This window comes from Dama dama, chromosome X (assembly GCF_033118175.1).
Source record: "Dama dama isolate Ldn47 chromosome X, ASM3311817v1, whole genome shotgun sequence".
Lineage (NCBI taxonomy): Eukaryota > Metazoa > Chordata > Mammalia > Artiodactyla > Cervidae > Dama > Dama dama.
In genome coordinates this window covers 5,422,800-5,442,579 of record NC_083714.1, presented here as the reverse complement: position 1 = coordinate 5,442,579, position 19,780 = coordinate 5,422,800, and positions in this window count along the sequence as shown.

Below are 19,780 nucleotides of genomic sequence, written 5' to 3'. Positions count from 1 at the left end.
GGGAGCATTGTGGCTCCATGATAGCAATGGAAGTGTGTGTATAAAGGGAGACATATGAACTTAAACTGGTACGCTAGTAAAACTAGCTAGAAAACTGCTTTTCCCTTACATCTTTAATCACACTCATTGAAAATGAGTTGGAGATAACCTATAATCTTTAAAGCATGTAAGGCTTTATTGTGCTGAGAAACATTAAATTTGCATTCCTAAACTTAAAATTCTCTAACTAGCTTCTAAGGGCTTCTTTCTGCATGGAAATGAGGAGTAACAATCCAGGCCCATATCCTTATCTTGATCCCTAAACCAGTGTTACTGCTTTTAAAGGCCAGAATGAACTAGACACATAGCTTTCAAGGAAAGACATCTTGTGAGCGACACTGCTCACTGTTTGGGGACATTGCTGTCATTTCAAAGTTATATATGTTGTTTCCACATGTATTTGCTCACCAGTCCCCTGGAAAAAAAGATGGTAATTGTGACACACAAGTTGTCATTGTCCAACTATTAAGGCAATCCTTTTGACTGTATTAGGTAATGGTCATGTTTCTGATAATAAAAGACACAGATGACAAGGATTAGGAAATCCCCAAGTCCTTGAGGAATCGACAAACACTGCTTTTGCAGGTCACTAAGGAAAGAAACTAGAGATAATCCTTCAGGTGAACACCACAGATTTATTAACACAGGGCTTTAAGCTCAAGTCACTTATGTTCTGTTGTGATAAGATGAGATGAGCCATACGTGCATCCTAAGGCATCAACTGAGGGGGACTAAAGAACTCCCTTGGCCTTATTCTCCTAGGTCCACACTTTAGCCTTCAAAGTACTACCATTCTGATGACAAAAAGAAACTCTAAAAACAAAAGGAACACTAATTTTTGTAATATCAAAGATTAGTTGGCTTAATTTTACTCTAAAATTTTTAAAGAGTCCCCTTCCAATGGGGGTTAAGGCCTCCAATAAGGAGAAGTTTCCAGGCCCATGTTAATACATAAGCTATATTGAAGGGAAAAGAGTAAAAAAGTTGTGTGAATACTATATATAGGTTCAGAAAGAAAAACAGTGGTTAAGAAAAAGTCATGTGAAAGAAAAAAAGTTCTATAATCAGTTATTTCTGTCACCCCAAAACTCCATTTTACTAACATCTTGGCTCGGCTGTATACTTAAACTACTCTTTGTCCTTGACTTAAATCAGTGTTATTTTTTTCAAACTACTATAGTACTTCCAATGGAATGATTTTGTGTGTGTGTGTGTGTGTGTGTGTGTGTGTGAGAGAGAGAGAGAGAGAGAGACAGAGAGAGACAGAGACAGAGACAGAGAGACAGAGAGAGAGAGAGATGGATAGAGCCTTGAAGTCTCCCCTAGAGGTTCAGAGTTAGGGTATGCACACTAAAACTCTCACCCTTTTAAATTCCATTCCAGGACATGTCCCCATAGTATTTGAATCTTATACTAAATGACAGTGCTTCTCTCCTTTATAGAGAAATACCAGACTGAATTTGTGGCTTTACTTGGATTGGCTTCTTAGTGATATGGAAATTACAGTACCCTGAAACCAATTAAATCAAGATCTTTGGAGGTGAGGTTGAGGAATGGATTTTTTTAAAAGCTTCTAGATGTTTATAATATGCAAACAGGGTTGAGAAAGCTCAATCATCTCATTTGTTAAATTCAGATACTGAAGTTCAGAGAGGGGAAACAACTCATTCATAAACACACAGGGACAAAGTCAGGAATATGAGAATCCAGGTCTGCTGACTCATAGGCCAGGGTTTTGGTCTTTCTCTACCCCGTGCAATCTCTGGATCTTTGGTTTCCTCATCTGTAAAATGAAGATAGGGCTTCCCTGATATTTCAGTTGGTAAAGAATTCGCCTGCGGTGCGGGAGACCTGGGTTCAATACCTGGGTTGGGAAGATCCCCTGGAGAAGGGAAAGGCTACCCACTGCAGTATTCTGGCCTAGAGAATTCCACAGACTGTATAGTCCATTGGGTCGCAAATAGTTGGACACGACTGAGCAACTTTCATTTTCACTTCAAAATGAAGATACTAATGCCTAGAGCTTTGCATAAGAGCCACGAAAGAAGCATATTTTAATGTACAAGGTTATGCCCAAATGCAGAGGAATGTTATCAGTTCAGTTCAGTTGCTCAGTCATGTCTGACTCTTTGTGACCCCATGGAGTGCAGCACATCAGGCCTCCCTGTCCATCACCAACTCCTGGAGCTTACTCAAACTCATGTCTATCAAGTCAATGATGCCATCCAACCATCTCATCCTCTGTCATCCCCTCTCCTCCTGCCTTCAATATTGCCCAGCATCAGGGTCTTTTCCTATGAGTCAGCTCTTCGCATCAGGAGGCCAAAATATTGGAGTTTCAGCTTCAGCATCAGTCCTTCCAATGAATATTCAGGACTGATTTTCTTTAGGATTGACTGGTTTGATTTCCTTGCAGCCCAAGGGACTCTCAAGAGTCTTCTCCAACATCACAGTTCAAAAGCATTAGTTCTTTGGCGCTCAGCTTTCTTTATGGTCCAACTCTCACATCCATACATGACTACTGGACAAACCATAGCTTTGGCTAGGCGGACCTTTGTTGGGAAAGTAATGTCTTTGCTTTTTAACATGCTATCTAGGTTGGTCATAGCTTTTCTTCCAAGAAGCAAGCGCCTTTTAATTTCATGGTTGCAGTCACCATCTGCAGTGATTTTGGAGCCCCCCAAAAATAAAGTCAGTCACTGTTTGCAATGTTTCCCCATCTATTTGCCATGATGTGATGGGACCAGATGGCATGATCTTAGTTTTCTGAATGCTGAGTTTTAAGCCAACTTTTTCACTATGTACAACACATATGTGAGGCTAAAACAACATAATGAAAGTTGAAAAAAAATTTAATCCATCAATCATTTGGGTAGTCTGCCTGCCTACATAACATGTATGAAGATTGAACACGTGTGCAGATTTTGTGTACCTTTAAAGTGAACTTGGTCTCAGTGATAAATAAATCAACAGTTGAGGACACAGGTCATTCTTTTATTTCTCTACCTCACTGGGATTGGGATTAAAGAAATACAAAGTCAATGAGACATCCGGACTTCTTAAACTTGGTCAGTTAAAATGTGACCTTAGGATTGAATTAGCCTAGGCTTTCTCAGTTTCCCTGGTGGCTCAGATGGTAAAGAAATTGCTTGCAATGCAGGCAACCTGGGTTCGATCCCTGGGTGGGGAAGATCTCCTAGAGAAGGGAATGGCAACCCACTCCAGTGTTCTTGCCTAGAGAATCCCATGGACAGAGGAGCCTGGCGGGCTACAGTCCATGGGGTCACAAAGAGTCAGGCACGACTGAGGGACTAACACTTCCACTTCCACTTCTATGAGACTTGTAGATCCCATTCCTGAGGTTTGTCAGAGGTTGAAGGGAAGGGGCTCAAAAAAAGGACACCTTTTCTTAAAGGCAGTATGCATGAAAAGCCAGGAGGGAGGGCTACCCATTAGGAAGAGCTACTGCTTATAGAAGTCAGAAAGGAGAGGAGTGGCTTTCTGATTTGAGGAAGTATATTATTCTGGGAGGTAGTATCCTCAGAATGATCTATAACCACAAGGAACGTGTTTCCTGACCTCTAGGCCCAGAACAGAGTATCCAGATCCATTCCTGTCCTGTCCATTCCAGATACTGAGAAATTCCAGATGGGGCCACTTCTATTCTCCTATTAGCAGTCATACTTCTGGTTACTTGTTTATTTGGTAAAAATGGAATTCTGTATCACTTATAAAATGAATTTCTTATATCTTCCTTATTTTGAAAGTAAAATATATATTCTTAATTCATCATTTTTGCCAATGACTTTTAAGAGTTAATTTGAAAGTTATTTTAAAATGCAAAAATATATTTAAAAAGTGTAAGTTGCTCAGTCGTGTCTGACTCTTTGCGACCACATGAACTGTAACCCACCAGGTTCCTCTGTTCATGGAATTCTCCAGGCAAGAATACTGGAGTTGGTTGCCATTCTCTCATCCATTATTTAACAAGGCACTCCTTTATCCTTATTTGAGCCATGCTAATAAATTAAAAACAAATCATGATCAAAATGTTTCTATGTGTCACATTGCAAGCCAAATTTAAAAATCTAATTAGTAAATATATCTTTATTTCATCTTGAAATGCCTCTTTCAAGAGAGTAAGTAGAGAGGCATAGAATTAGTAGGAAGCAAGAGGCTTAAAAGTATAGTAATGGGCACTTATAATCCAGACCTACCTCAAGCAGGGCTTACCTTTCAGTAATTAAGAGGCAATGAGCTATATTCAATAAGAAAAAACTGAGTTGTTAGAGGTCATGTTTCAGGAGTCTATAATTTTCTGGAAAATATAATCAAAAAAGCTCCTTCTAATAACTACACTGCCAATAAAATGCTTGTACTTTGCCTTATAACAATTAACACAAGAGCCTAAGATGAGCTGCATAAAATAGCATGTGTACAGAATGAGTAAACAGACTGGAGTTCTAAAGGAAGGGTCACATTTGGTTGTAAGGACATTGAAATCTATTTCAACAGAACTTCAAATAAACATAATGAAGATATTGGACCTGAGAAGGTGAAAAGGGGTAATTACTGCAGAAAATGTTAGAATATAACCTGAAGTCCAGAATCAACACTGAATTTAGAATCAGAAGACAAATGTAATAGCCCACATGACAGTATGGGATGGAGGAGCCAGCCCTGATGAATTTCAACCAAAAGATTTATAGTCAGGCATGTGTTTGGTTTCAAACTGAGGAACCATGACTCTGAAAAACTTTGTGCTCTGAACTACTAAACTCTACTTCTTACAGTATATAAGTGACTATATGAGTAGAGTCATGTGCTGTGCTTAGTCCTCAATCATGTCCAACTCTTTGTGACTCTATTGACTGCAGCCCACCAGGCTCCTCTGTCCATGGGGATTCTCCATGCAAGAATACTGGTGTGAGTTGCTACACTTTCCTCCAGGAGATCTTCCCAACCCAAGGATTGAACCGGGGTCTCTTGCATTGTAGGCGGATTCTTTACCAGCTGAGCTACCAGGAAAGCCCTGAGTAGAGTCATACTATGTCCCAATTTGCCCAGGACGGTCTCAGTTAATACTTGTGTCTCAGAATATTTAATAGTGTCCTCTTAGATTCTGAGAACTTACCTTGACATGACTTATATATAATACATAATGGTATATCTAATTAGCTAATTTTGATAGAAAACATTGCATGAAAAGAGATCAGAATAATTTTAGTGTTGGCCCTTCTTTTGTATCCTCAAGCACCACAAAAAATAAAATTGAGCCCTCCCACAATTTTTAAATTTGTCATCACCCGCCTGAAGTCATTTTTGCCCAACTTACATTCCCTGGTCCATCACAACAATTCCCTTGACCTTCTCTCCCCCTAGCACACCCCTAGCCTAGCAAAATATGAATCTTGGCTAAATATAACAGATTGTTCCACATTTTTTTCTTAAACAGATGAATGTAGTTGGAGAAAAACACAAAATCACAAATTTCAAGTCGGCCCTCAGTACTGCCAGGCATTTCCACTTTATTTCTCCCTTCAGTTTATTTTCCAACTCTTTAAAAAGGCTACTTCACACTTCTCTTTCATTATACCTCCAATACCTCCACCTCTTCCATATCTCCACTCCTAGCCTGTGTGTGTGTGTGTGTGTGCTCAGTTGCTCAGTTATGTCCGACTTTGTGTGATCCCATGAACTATAGCTTACCAGGCTATTCTGTCCGTGGTGTTCTCCAGGCAAGAATACTGGAGTGGGTTATCATTTCCTTCTCCACTAAGCCTATGACCTTGTCCACGTATCATTGAGAAAATAGAAGTATTCCCTCTTGAACTCACTCCAGCTAGACTTTTGAACTTACATTGAAGTAGCTCTTGTCCATGTCATGACCAGTGGTTCTACCTCCCTAAGTCCAATGATCAATTCTCAGTCTTCATCTTACCCAATCAGCAGCATTTGTCCTACCTGATCATGCCCTCTAACTTAGCTCCCCCACCCCCTTCCCCCCAAAAAAAAAATCCCAGCAGAACCTAAGGCAAGGACTTGCATGTAGTTTGTTTATTTGGGAGGTAATTCAGGAAACAAGAGAAGGGGACTGAGAAGAATGAACCAAAAGGCAATGGACCATCAATTCAAGAGTTAGGGTTGGGGTCTTACCTCATTGATTTCTCCTTCTCCAAGGTCTTTAATAGTTCTTCCTTATATCCCTGAACTCTGAATATTAGAGTGCCTATGATTTCAATTCTTAGTCCTCATCTCATCTACACACACTCTCTTGGTGATCTCATCTACTCTCCTGGATTTAAATATCATTTATATATGTTTTGAGTTAGTGATTTCATCTCCTTTGGATAAATACCCAATAGTGGAATTGCTGGATTGCATGGTAGTTCTACATTTAATTTTTTGAAGAACCGCCATACTGTTTTCCATAATGGCTCTGCCAATATATTCCTTCCCACAGTACACAAGTGTTCCCATTTCCATACATCCTTGCCAACACTTGGTATCTTTTGTGATTTTGATGTTAGGCATTCTAACAGGTATGAGCTGATATTTTAGTGTGGTTTTGATTTGCATTTCCCTGATTGTTAGTGATGCTAACTAACTTTTCATATACTTGGCCATTTAGCGTGTCTTCTTTTGAGAAATGTCTATTCAGATTCTTTACCATTTTTAGTTGGGTTATTGGGGTGTTTTGCTATTGAGTTCAGTTCAGTTCATTCGCTCAGTCATGTCTGACTTTTTGTGACCCGGTGGACTGCAGCATGCCAGGCTTCCCTGTCCGTCACCAACTCCCGGAACTTACTCAAACTCATGTCCATTGAGTTGGTGATGCCATCCAACCATCTCATCCTCTGTCGCCCCCTTCCCCTCCCACCTTCAATCTTTCCCAGCATCAGGGTCTTTTCAAATGAGTCAGTTCTTCACATCAGGTGGCCAAAGTATTGGAGTTTCAGCTTCATAATCCATCCTTCCAATCAATAGTCAGGAGGGATTTCCTTTAGGATTGACTGGTTTGATCTCCTTGCAGTCCAAGGGACTCCCAAGAGTCCTCTCCAGCACCATAGTTCAAAAGCATCAAGTCTTCAGCACTCAGCCTTCTTTAGGGTCCAACTCTTACATCCATACTTGACTACTGGAAAAACCATAGCTTTGACTAGACGGATCTTTGTCAGCAAAGTGATGTGTCTGATTTTTAATACACTGTCTAGGTTCATCATAGCTTTTTTTCTTCTAAATCCATGGCTGCACTCACCATCTACAGTGATTTTGGAGCCCAAGAAAGTAAAATCTGTCACTGTTTCCATTTTTTCCCCATCTATTTGACATGAGGTGATGAGATTGGATGCCATGATCTTCATTTTTTAAATGTTGAGTTTTAAATCAGCTTATTCACTCTCCTCTTTCACCTTCGCTTTCTGCCATTAGGGTAGTGTCATCTGCATATCTGAAGTTATTGATATTTCTCCTGGCAATTTTGATTCCTGCTTGAGCTTCATCCAGCCTGGCATTTTGCATGATGTACTCTGCATATAAGTTAAATAAGCAGGGTGACAATAAATATCCTTGTTGTACTCCTTTCCCAGTTTTGAACCAGTTCATTGTTCCCTGTCTGGTTCTAACTGTTGCTTCTTAACCTGCATACAGGTTTCTCAGGAGGGAGGTAAGGTGGTCTGGTATTCCCATCTCTTTAAGAATTCTCCACAGTTTTTTTGTGATCCACACAATCAAAGGCTTTAGCCTAGTCAATGAAGCAGAAGAAAATGTTTTTCTGGAATTCCCATGCTTTTTCTAAGATCCAGCAGATGTTGGCAATTTGATATCTGGTTCTTCTGCCTTTTCTAAATCCAGTTTGCACATCTGGAAGTTCTGGGTTCACATACGATTGCAGCCTAGTGTGAAGATTTTTGAGCATTACCTTGCTATCATGTGAAATACGTGCAATTGTATGGTAGTTTGAATGTTCTTTGGCATTGCCCATCTTTGGGATTGAAACGAAAAAAGACCTTTTGCAGTCCTGAGGCCACTGCTGAGTTTTCCAAATTTGCTGGCATATTTTTTTTCATTTATTTTTATTAGTTGGAAGCTAATTACTTTACAATATTGTAGTGATTTTTGCCATACATTGACATGAATCAGCCATGGATTTACGTGTGTTACCCACCCTGAACCCCCCTCCCACCTCCCTCCCCATCCCATCCCTCTGGCATATTGAAGGCAGCACTTTCACCACATCATCTTTTAGGATTGGAAATAGCTCAACTGGAATTCCATCACCTCCACTAGCTTTGTTTGTAGTTATGCTTCCTAAGGCCCACTTGACTTCACACTCTAGGATGTCTGACTCTAGGTGAGTGCTCACACCATCGTGGTTAACTGGTCATTAAGACCTTTTTGTATAGTTCTGTGTATTCTTGCCACCTCTTTTTTTATATCTTCTGCTTCTGTTAGGTCCTAATGTTTTTGTCCTTTATTATGCCCATCTTTGCATGAAATGTTCCCTTGGTATCTTTAATTTTCTTGAAGAGATTTCTAGTCCTTACCTTTCTTTTGTTTCCCTCTATTTCTTTGCATTTTTTCACTTAAGGCTTTCTTATCTCTCCTTGCTATTCTTTAGAACTTTATTCATTAAGATCCCTGTGAAGATTTCTATGGATCTCTTTCTAACAAGTTCTCTGCTCTCCAGTTCTCCAGTCCCCACATTCTTAGCATCCCAGTATCCTCAAACTCAATTCTCTGTCTTAACTCAGAAAGACTGATGTGCTGTCCTTGGGATTCTTCTCTCAGCACCATGGTCCAGAGGCTGTCTCCAAGCACTCAACAATCATAGGGTCCATCTCATTTTTTCCCCTTCCCTCAGGCATCATAATCCTTTGCTTCTGATTTCTAATGTCTGGAAACTGTCACTGCATGTATTTTGTCCACCTTTTTAACTGTTTATGGTGAAAAGACAATTTCAAAATTAAGGTTAGCATCTAGACCTCATACACTTTTTTCTATACTTGCACCCTAGGTGATTTCCCATTACTTTAAGTGAAATTTACATCTTGACATCTCCAAACTTTATTATTCCAGCATGTAACTCTCTCCTCAACTTCAGATGTAAGCAGCCAATTGCCATATTCACTTGGATGTTTAATGTATATCTGAAGCATTACATGTTTAAAACTGAAGTCTTCATTTCTTCCTACCAAACCTTTTACCCAATGTTCTCCATTTAGGTAAGTGACAGTTCTATTTTTCTAGTTGTTCAGTTCATCCTTTACTCTTTTCTTTCTCTAACACCTTACACCTAATCTATCAAGAATTTCTTTTGACTATAGCACTCAAATTATATATAAAACCCAACCATTTTTTGCTACCTCCACTGCCACGACCCTATACAAGCTCACATTATCTCCCAATCTGTATTATTTTAATAGCCTCCTAACAGATCTTCCTGTTTCTATCATGGTATTCCCTATAGTCTATCTCCCCAGAATGGCCAGAATAATTCTGTTAAGCTATTAGATAAGTCAAATAATGTCATATCTCTTCTCAAAATCTGCCATGGTCTGAGTACTTTGGATTTGATGTACCCACTACCTTGAACACTCTTCCTTCCTTGCACCTACATGTTTTGCTTATGTTTTTTGTTTGGGTTTCTGTGGAATGTTATCAATGAGGCATTCCCTCAAACTCTCACTCTATCATTCTGTCCCTTTGCCCTGCTCTAATTTTCTTCTTAGCACTCACCACCACACTATGTATTTATTCGTTTGTTGCCTACATCACCTATAAGAATGCAAGCAGAAATTTTGTTTTAATTTGTGCTGTGTCCCCAGTAATTGGAACCGTGCCTGGCTCATAGTAAGCATTCCGTAAATTATTTGTTGAACGGATGAATGCATACAGCCTCCTATTTGCAATTTATTTTTATTCTACTTCTTTCTTGCAGACAGCATATGCTTAAATTATTTTTTGCTAATTTTATAGCATCTCTCTTTTAAAGAGGTATTGAGATCATCTGCATTTTGTGTTTCATACACGTGATTTAATTTCTTATGTGTTATTTAATAAAAATAATATTTATTTTACATTATTGTTTCCTATTTTCATTTTTCCAAGTCTTGACCAAGCTCTTTAGTTTTCCTTTTGTTAATTTGTGAGCTCTAATATGCTTTACCATTTCATTAGTGGTTGCCTCAACTTTCAGACACACATGTCTCCACTATTATTTGAAAACATGACTTTTCTTTTTTCCTCTTAGAATTCACTGCTCCTCCAATATTTTTATTTACAGTATTCTCTTGTTTATCTGAAATAGTTTCACTTTTCTCCCTCTTCTAAATGCATACTTTCCCAGATAAGACGTTTAGAACATGTTTACATCTCCTGCCTCACTCCTTTGCTATCCATAACTCTGATTTACATAGACGATGTAATACTTTAGTTCTAAACAGAGTTTCCCTAGAAATATAGACCTTCTGTTTGAAGAGTCCTTAAGTTATGTTACCCATCCCTAGTCAGTCTATATCACTCACTTACATTTAACTACTGCATTTCATGTGCAGCCTGTTTCTCTAAGCCCAAGGATTGTTCCTCTGTTGTTTGATTAATTTCTTCATTTTCCATGTGTTTTATCTTCTCTGTTTGGAACTGAAATTATTATATATTTGACCTTCTGAATCTATATATCAGTGAAGATCCATACCATTAGAGCTCTTTTAAAATTTTATTTATTTTTTAATTGAAGGATAATTGCTTCACAGAATTTTGTTGTTTTCTGTCAAACCTCAACATGAATCAGCCTCCCTCTGGAACCTCCTTCCCATCTCCCTCCCTATCTCACCCCTCTAGATTGATACAGAGACTGTGTTTGAGTTCTTTGAGACATACAGCAAATTCCCGTTAGCTATCTATTTTACATATAACATTAAAGCTCTTAGATATCAGTCTCTCGGCACTTGCTTAGCTCATGTTGTGAAAACAAACAAACAAACAAACACACAGCACCAATTGTTTTTCTTATAATTATTACAATATCAAAAGCTTCATTTGTCCCCAGGCTACAGGTGCCATTTGACCCAGGTGAGGTAGATAGTTTGGAGTTGTTGAAAGTGAGCCTTGTTCAGATATTCATTTTTCTAGACAATAAGAACTCAGGAATGTTTTCTTACTCCTAAAACTGTAGAGAGATAACTTATCTTTCTTCTATTTCCCAATATCTTCTTCATGCTTGTTTGAACGGGTAACAGTACTTTCACCTGGGTGTGCTCAGAAACTCTGGCCTTCTCTCCTGCTACATTTTTTGTAGACTCTTAATCTCAAGATAATGAAAAAATAAAGTGTGGTTTGAGGCATGCTCTTCTTTAGAAGAAGCTTCAGTTCAGTCTCTCAGTTGTGTCTGACTCTTTGCAACCCCATGGACTGCAGCACACCAGGCTTCCCTGTCCATCACTAACTCCTGGAGCTTGCTCAAGTTCATGTCCATCGAGCTGGTGATGCCATCCAACCATCTAATCCTCTGTACCTTCCTTCTCCTCCTGCCTTCAGTCTTTACCGGCATCAGGGTCTTTTCCAGTGAGTCAGTTCTTTGCATCAAATGGCCATAGTATTGGAGTTTCAGCTTCAGCATCAGTCCTTCCAGTGAATATTCAGGGTTGATTCCTTTAGGTTGGACTGGTTTGATCTCCTTGCTGTCCAAGGGACTCTCAAGAGTCTTCTCCAACACCACAGTTTGGAAGCATCAGTTGTTCAGTGTTCAGCCTTCTTTATGGTCCAGTTCTCACATCTGTACATGACTACTGGAAAACCATAGCTTTGATTATACAGACCTTTGTAAGCAAACTACTACATAAATGTCAGGAAAACAACAACAACAACAACAACAACAACCACAGGGCTTGCTATTTTGCAGAACTCCATGTCAAATTGTAGGAATAGTTAAAGATATTTAGTTAAGGAAAAGCTCACTTTCAACAACTTCCAACTATCTACCTCACCTGGGTCAAATGGCACCTGTAACTTGGGGACAAATGAAGCTTTTAATACTGCAATAATTATAAGGTTAGGTTGTTTATTTGAAATTTTTCTTGCTTCCTGAGGTAAGACTATATTGCTATAAACTTCCCTCATAGAACTGCTTTTCTGCATCCCACAGGTTTTGAATCATTGAGCTTTCATTTTCATTTGTCTGTAGGTATTTTTTGATTTCCTCAGTGATCACTTGGTTGTTTGGTAGCATATTGTTTAGCCTCCATGTGTTTGTATTTTTTGCATTATTTTCTTGTAGTTTATTTCTAATCTCATAGCATTGTGATTGGATAAAAAAGCTTGATATGATTTCAATCTTCTTAAATTTATCAATGTTCACCTTGTGGCCCAGCATATGGTTAATCCGTGAGAATGTTCCATGTGCACATGAGAAGATTGTGTATTCTGCTGCTTTCAGATGGAATATTCTATAAATATTAATTAAGTCCATCCGGTCTAATGTGTCATTTAAGTCCTCTGTTTCCTTATTGATTATCTGTCTGGATAATCTGTCCATTGGTCTAAGTGGAGTATTAAAGTCCTCCACTGGTATTGTGTTACTGTTCATTTCTCTTTTTATGACTCTTAGCATTTGCCTTTTATTTTGAGGTGCTCCGATGTTGAGTTGGAGAAGGAAATGGCAACCCACTCCAGTATTCTGCCTAGAGAATCCTGTGGACAGAGGAGCCTGGTGGGCTGTTGTCCATAGGGTTTCACAGAGTTGGACACGACTGAAGCAACTTAGCATGCATGCATGCATTGGAGAAGGAAATGGCAACCCACTCCAGTATTCTTGCCTGGAGAATCGCAGGGATGGAGGAGCCTGGTGGGCTGCCGTCTATGGGGTCGCACAGAGTCGGACACGACTGAAACGACTTAGCAGCAGCAGCAGCCTATGTTGAGTACATATATTTTTACAATTGTTATATCTTCTACGTGGATTGATCTCTTGGTCGTTATGTAATGCCCTTTGTTTCTTGAAACAGTCTTTATTTTAAAGGCAGTTTTATATAATATAAGTGTTACTACCCTGGCTTTCTTTTGATTTCCATTTGTATGGAATACTTTTTCACATTCCCCCACTTTCAGTCTATGTATGTCCTTAGATCTGACATGAGTCTTGTAGACAGCATGTATATAAGTCTTGTTTTTGTATCCATTCAGCCACACTATGTCTAATCCATTTACATTTAAAGTAATTATTGATATGTGCGTTCTTATCTCCATTTTGTCAGTTCATTGGGGATTGTTTTTATAGGTCTTTTTTTGTTTCTTTCTTCTTTTTTTGTTCTCTTGTCAAGTATGACTACTTTTAATGATATGCTTGGATTTCTTTTTCTTTTGTGTGTGTGTATCTACTATAGATTTTTGGATTGTGGTTACCATGACATTTATAGATAGCGATCTCTATATAGACATGATTATTTTAAGTTGCTGATTTCTTAATATCCAATGAACTTTAAAAACCCTGCATTTGGATGACATGTTACTATATATAGAAAACCCTAAGGACTCCACACAAAAACTTCTAGATCTAATAAATGAATTCAGCAAAGTAGCAGGATACAAGATAAGCATTAAGAAATTGGGTGCATTCTTTTACACTAACAGTGAAATATCTGAAATGGAATATGAGGGCAGGAGAAGGGGGTGACAGAGGATGAGATGGTTGGATGGCATCATCAACTCAATGGACATGAGTTTGAGCAAGCTCTGGGAGATGATGATGGACAGGGAAGCCTGGTGTGCTGCAGTCCATGGGGGTTGCAAAGAGTTGAACATGACTGAGAGACTGAACAACAACAACACTAGCAATGAAATATCTGAAATGGAATGTGAAAAAAACTACCTTCTAAAATCACACCAAAAAAAAAAAAAAAAAAAACCCTTAAGAATAAAACTGACCAACGAGGTGAAACACATATGCTGAGAGCTATAAAACATTAATAAGGGAAATAAAAGAGGATTCAAAGAAATGGAAACATATCCCATGCTCTTGGATTGAAAGAATTAATATTGTTAACAGGATGATATTACCCAAAGCAATCTACAGATTTAACGTGAGCCCTATAAAATTATCCACGACATTCTTCACAGCACTAAGAACAAATAATCCAAAAATGTATATGGAACCGAAAAAGACCTAGAATTTCTAGAGCAAGTCTGAGGAAAAAAACCAAGTAGGAGGCATAACTCTTCAGATAATACTACAAAGTTACAATAATAAAAACAGTGTGGAATTGATACAAAAACAGGCACACAGATCAATGGAACAGAATAGAAAGCCTAGAAATAAACCCACACACCTATGGTCAATTAATTTTCAACCAAGGAGGCAAGAATATAAAATAGGAAAAAGTCTCTTAAATGATGCTAGTAAAGTTGGATAATTGCTTGTAAATCAATGGAATTTGAACACACTCTCATACTATGCACAAAAATAAACTAAAAAATGTTTAAAGACTTAAATATAAAACATGACACAATAAAACTTCTAGAAGAGACCATAGGCAAAACATTCTCTGACATGCGTGCATGCATTCTATGTCACTTTAGTCATATCAGACTCTTTGTGACCCTATGGACTGTAGCCCAGCAGGCTCCTCTGTCCATGGGATTTCCCAGGCAAGAATACTGTAGTGGGTTGCCATGCCCTCCTCCAGGGGATCTTCGTGACCCAGGGATTAAATTCTCATCTCTTATATCTACCTGTGCTGGCAAGTGGGTTCTTTACTGCCAGCAGCACCTGGGAAGCCCCTCTTTGACATAAATTGTATCAACTTTTTCTGAGTGCAGTCTCCCAGGGCAATAGAAATAAAAACAGAAATCAACAAATGGGACCTAATCAAACTTACAAGCTTTTGCACAGCAAAATATACTGTAATAAAAAAAGGGAAGACAAACTATGAAATGGGAGAAAATATTTGCAAAGGAGGCAACAGGCAAGGGCTTAATCTCCAAAATATACACACAGCTCATACATCTCAACAACAAAAAATAAACAACCCAATTGAAAAATGAGCAGAAGAATTTAACAGATATTTTTCCAAAGAAGACATACAGATGGAGAGTAGGCACATGAAAAGATGTCCAATATTACTAATTATTAGAGATATGCAAATCAAAACTATAGTGAGGTACCACCTCACACTAATCAGAATGGCCATCATTAAAATTTCTATAAATAAAAAGTGCTGGAGAGGGTGTGGAGAGAAGGGAACCCCCCTACACTGTTGGTGGAAATGTAAGTTGGTACAGCTACTATGAAAAACAGTATGGAGGTACCCCTCAAAACAAAAAATATAATTACCATAAGATCCAGCAAACCCACTACTGGGAATATACTTGAACAAAACTATAATTGAAAAAGAACATGCAGTCCTATGTTCATAGCAGTACTGTTTACAATAGCAAAAACATGGAAACAACCTAAATGTCCATCAACAGAGGAATAGATAAAGAAAATGTGTTTTAATATATATATACACACACACACACACACACACACACACACATCACGTATTTGTTGTTGTTCAGTCACTCAGTCACATCCTTGTTGTTGTTCACACATACTTGTTGTTGTTCAGTCACTCAGTCATGTCCGACTCTTTGCGACCCCATGGACTGCAGCGTGCCAGGCTTTTATGTCCTTCACCATCTCCTGGAGCTTGCTAAAACTCATGTCCATTGAGTCAGTGACACCATCCAACCATCTCATCCTCTCTCGTCCCCATCTCCTCTTGCCTTCAATCTTTCCCAGCATCAGGGTCTTTTCGAAGGAGTCAGTTCTTTGCATCAGGTAGCCAAAGTATTGGGGTTTCAGTTTCAGCATCAGTCCTTCCAATGAATATTCAGAATTGACTTCCTTGAGGATTGACTTGTTTGATCTCCTTGCAGCCCAAGGGACTCTCAAGAGTCTTCTCCAACACCATAGTTTGAAAGTATCAGTTGCTCGGTGCTGAGCCTCCTTTTTGGTCCAACTCTCACATCTGTACATGACTACTGGAAAAATCATAGGTTTGATTATACAGACCTTTTCAGCAAAGTAATGTCTCCACTTTTTAATTTGCTAAGTTTGTCGTCGCTTTTCTTTCAAGGAGCAAGCACCTTTTAATTTCTTGGTGGCAGTCACCATCTGTAGTGATTTTGGAGCCCAAGAAAATAAAGTTTGTCACTGTTTCCATTGTTTCCCCATCTATTTGCCATGAAGTGATGGGACTGGATGCCATGATCTTCGTATTTTGAATGTTGGGTTTTAAGCCAGCTTTTTCACTCTCCCTTTTCACCTTCATCAATAGGCTCTTTAGTTTCTCTTCACTTTCTGTCATAAGGGTGGTGTTATCTGCATATCTGAGGTTATTGATACTTCTCCCTGCAATCTTGATTTCAGCTTGTGCTTCATCCAGCCCAGCATTTATCATAATGTACTCAGCATATAAGTTAAATCAGCAGGGTGACAATATACAGCCTTGATGTATTCTCTCTCTCTCTCTCTCTCTCTCTATATATATATATATATATACATATATATATATATATGTGTGTGTGTATGGATATAGACATAAACACAATAGAATACTACTCAGCAATAAAAAAGAACAAAATATTCCTGTTTGCAGCAACTTGGATCCAGCTAGAGATTATCATACTAAGTGAAGTAAGTCAGAAAGAGAAGACAAATACCCTATGATATCATGCATACGTAAAATTTAAAATATGGCACAGGTATATGTATGTCCCCTCCCTCTTGAACCTCCCACTATGGGTGATTCATGTTGAGGTTTGACAGAAAACAGCAAAATTTTGTAAAGCAACTATCCTTCAATTAAAAAATAAATACATTTAAAAATAAAATGAAAATATGTCACAAATGAACCTATCTACAAAGCAGAAGCAGACTCATGGACATAGAGAACAGATTGGTTGCCAAGGGTAGGGGATGAAGAAGGATGGACAGGGAGTTTGGGGTTTGGTAGATGCAAAACTATTACATTTATTAAGGATAAACAATAAGATCATAATGTATAGCACAGGGAACTATATTTCAATATCCTGTGACAAATCATAATGGAAAAGAATATAAAAAAAATGTCTATATGTATATAACTGAGTCTCCTTGTTGTATAGCAGAGATTGGCAAAACATTGTAAAGCAGCTATACTTCAATAAAATTAATTGTGAAAAATTAAAAATGAAAAACCCTGTATTTGTACTCTTCTCCCCTCATGATTGCTATTTCTGATATCATATTTTATGTCTGATTGTTTTGTGTATCCCTTAATTGCTTATTGTGGATATAGATGATTTTACTACTTTTTGTCTTCTAACCTCCCTACTAACTTTGTGTATGGATGATTTCCCACCTTTACTGTTGTTTGCCTTTACCAGTGAGATTTTCCATTTTGTATTTTCTTGTTTCTGTTTGTGGCCTTTTCTTTCTCACCTAGAGAGTTTCCTTTAACCTTTCTGTAAAGCTGGTTTGATGGTGCTGATCTCTTAAATTTTGTTTTTCTGTATAGCTTTTTGTTGCCCCATCAAGTCTGAATTAGAGTCTTGCTGGGTAGTGCATTCCTGGTTGCAGTTTTATTCCCTCTCATCACCTTAAATGTATTGTTCCACTCCCTTGTAACTTGCAGAGTTTCTGCTGAAAAGTCTGGTGATAGCCTTATGGGAGTTCACCTTTATGTTACTTGTTGCTTTTCCCTTTCTGATTTTAATATTCTCCCTTTATCTTTAATTTTTTGCCATTTTAATTACAACCTTGTCTTGGTGTTTTCTTCTTTGGGTTAATCCTGTGTGACAGGGGTCCCCAACCTCTAGAATCTATGTCTGGTGATCTGACATGGAGCTGATGTAATAATAATAGAAATAGAAATAGAAATAAAGTGCACAATAAATGTAATGTGCTTGAATTATCCTGGCACTGTCCCCCACTCTCAGTCTGTGAGAAAATTGTCTTCTATGAAACCAGTCCTGGTGCCAAAAACATTGGGACTACTGTTGTATGGGACTCTCTGTGCTTTCTGCACTTGAGTGTCTGTTTCCTTTCTCAGTTTAGGGAAGTTTTCAGCTATTATGTTTTCAAATATTTTCTCAGTCCCTCTCTCCCTCTCTTCTCCTTCTAGGCCCTCTATAATGAAAATATTGGAACACTTTATGCTGTCTCAGAGATCTGTTAAATTTTCCCCATTTCTTTTCATTCATTTTTGCTGTTTAGCATCAGTGATTTCCACTACTCTGTCTTCCAGCTCGTTGATCTACTTCTCTTTATCACTTAGTGTACTGCTGATTTCTTTCAGTATATTTTTCATTTTAGTTATTGTGTTCTTTATTTCTATTTGATTGTTCTTTATATTTTCTAACTCTGTTAAAAATGTCTAACTTCTTACTGTGCATATCCATTCTTTTTCTTTTTAAAATGATTAATTTATTTTAATTGGAGGCTAATTACTTTACAATATTGTGATGGTTTTTGCCATACATTGACATGAATCAGCCATGGGTGTACATGTGTTCCCCATCCTGATCCTCCCTCCCACCTCCCTCCCCATCACATCCCTCAGGGTCATCCCAGTGCACCAGCCCTGAGCTCCCTGCCTCATGCATCAAACCTGGACTGGCAATCTATTTCACATATGATAATATACACGTTTCAATGCCATTCTCTCAAATCATCCCACCCTCATCCTCTCCCACAGAGTCCAAAAGACTGTTCTATACATCTATGTCTCTTTTGCTGTCTCACATATAGGGTCATCATTACCATCTTTCCAAATTCCATATATATGCATTAATATACTGTATTGGTGTTTTTCTTTCTGACTTACTTCACTCTGTATAATAGACTCCAGTTTCATCCACCTCATTAGAACTGATTCAAATGCATTCTTTTTAATAGCTGAGTAATATTCCATTATTTCTTTCCCCAAGTTCTTTGATCATCTTCAGGATCACTATCCTGAACTCTTTCTTGGGTAGATTGCCTATCTCCACCTTACTTGGTTCTTCCTGTAGGGTTTTATCTTGATCCCACATTTAGACAATGTTCTACTGTCACCTCATTTTGCCTCGGTTGCTGTTTGTACTTTTATGTATCTGGTAGGTTGGTTACATTTCCCAACCTTGGAGAAGTTGCCTTTTGTAGATGACCTATGTGTCCCAGCTGTGCCTTTCTCTCTTGTCACTCAAGTCATATGATCTCGGGTTTGCCTTATGAGGGCTGTGTGGGTTTTTCTGTGGTGATAGGCTCACAATGTGTGCAGTCTGATAGGCTTAATTGCCTCCTGGTCTTGTTGGTTGTCAGATCCTGCTTTGTGCAGAGGTTACTGGCTGCTGGTTGACAGGACTGGGTCACGAGGGGCTGAATGTGGAATTCCAGGGGCCACAGGGCTAGTTCTGGGTTACTGTGGATGGAGTCAGGGCTTGAGACCTGATAGCAGTTGCCCATTCACTGGTGGAAAATGCTAGGTTCTGGGGATGCTAGCCTACTGGCAGTAGAGCTAAATCCTGGGCTCTTATTACAGGATTCAGAAGACTCAGAGTTGGTGTCAGATCACTGATGGATGGAGTCAGTTTCTAACACTGTTGTGGGGTCTGGGGTATCTTAAAGTTTGGATTGACTTGCTAGTGTGAGGGCCCTAGCTTAGCTGGTCATGGCCGAATTTGGCCTCTTTGCTTCCACAAATTCATGTCCTGAAGTTCAGAGCCAAACAGGAATGCTTTT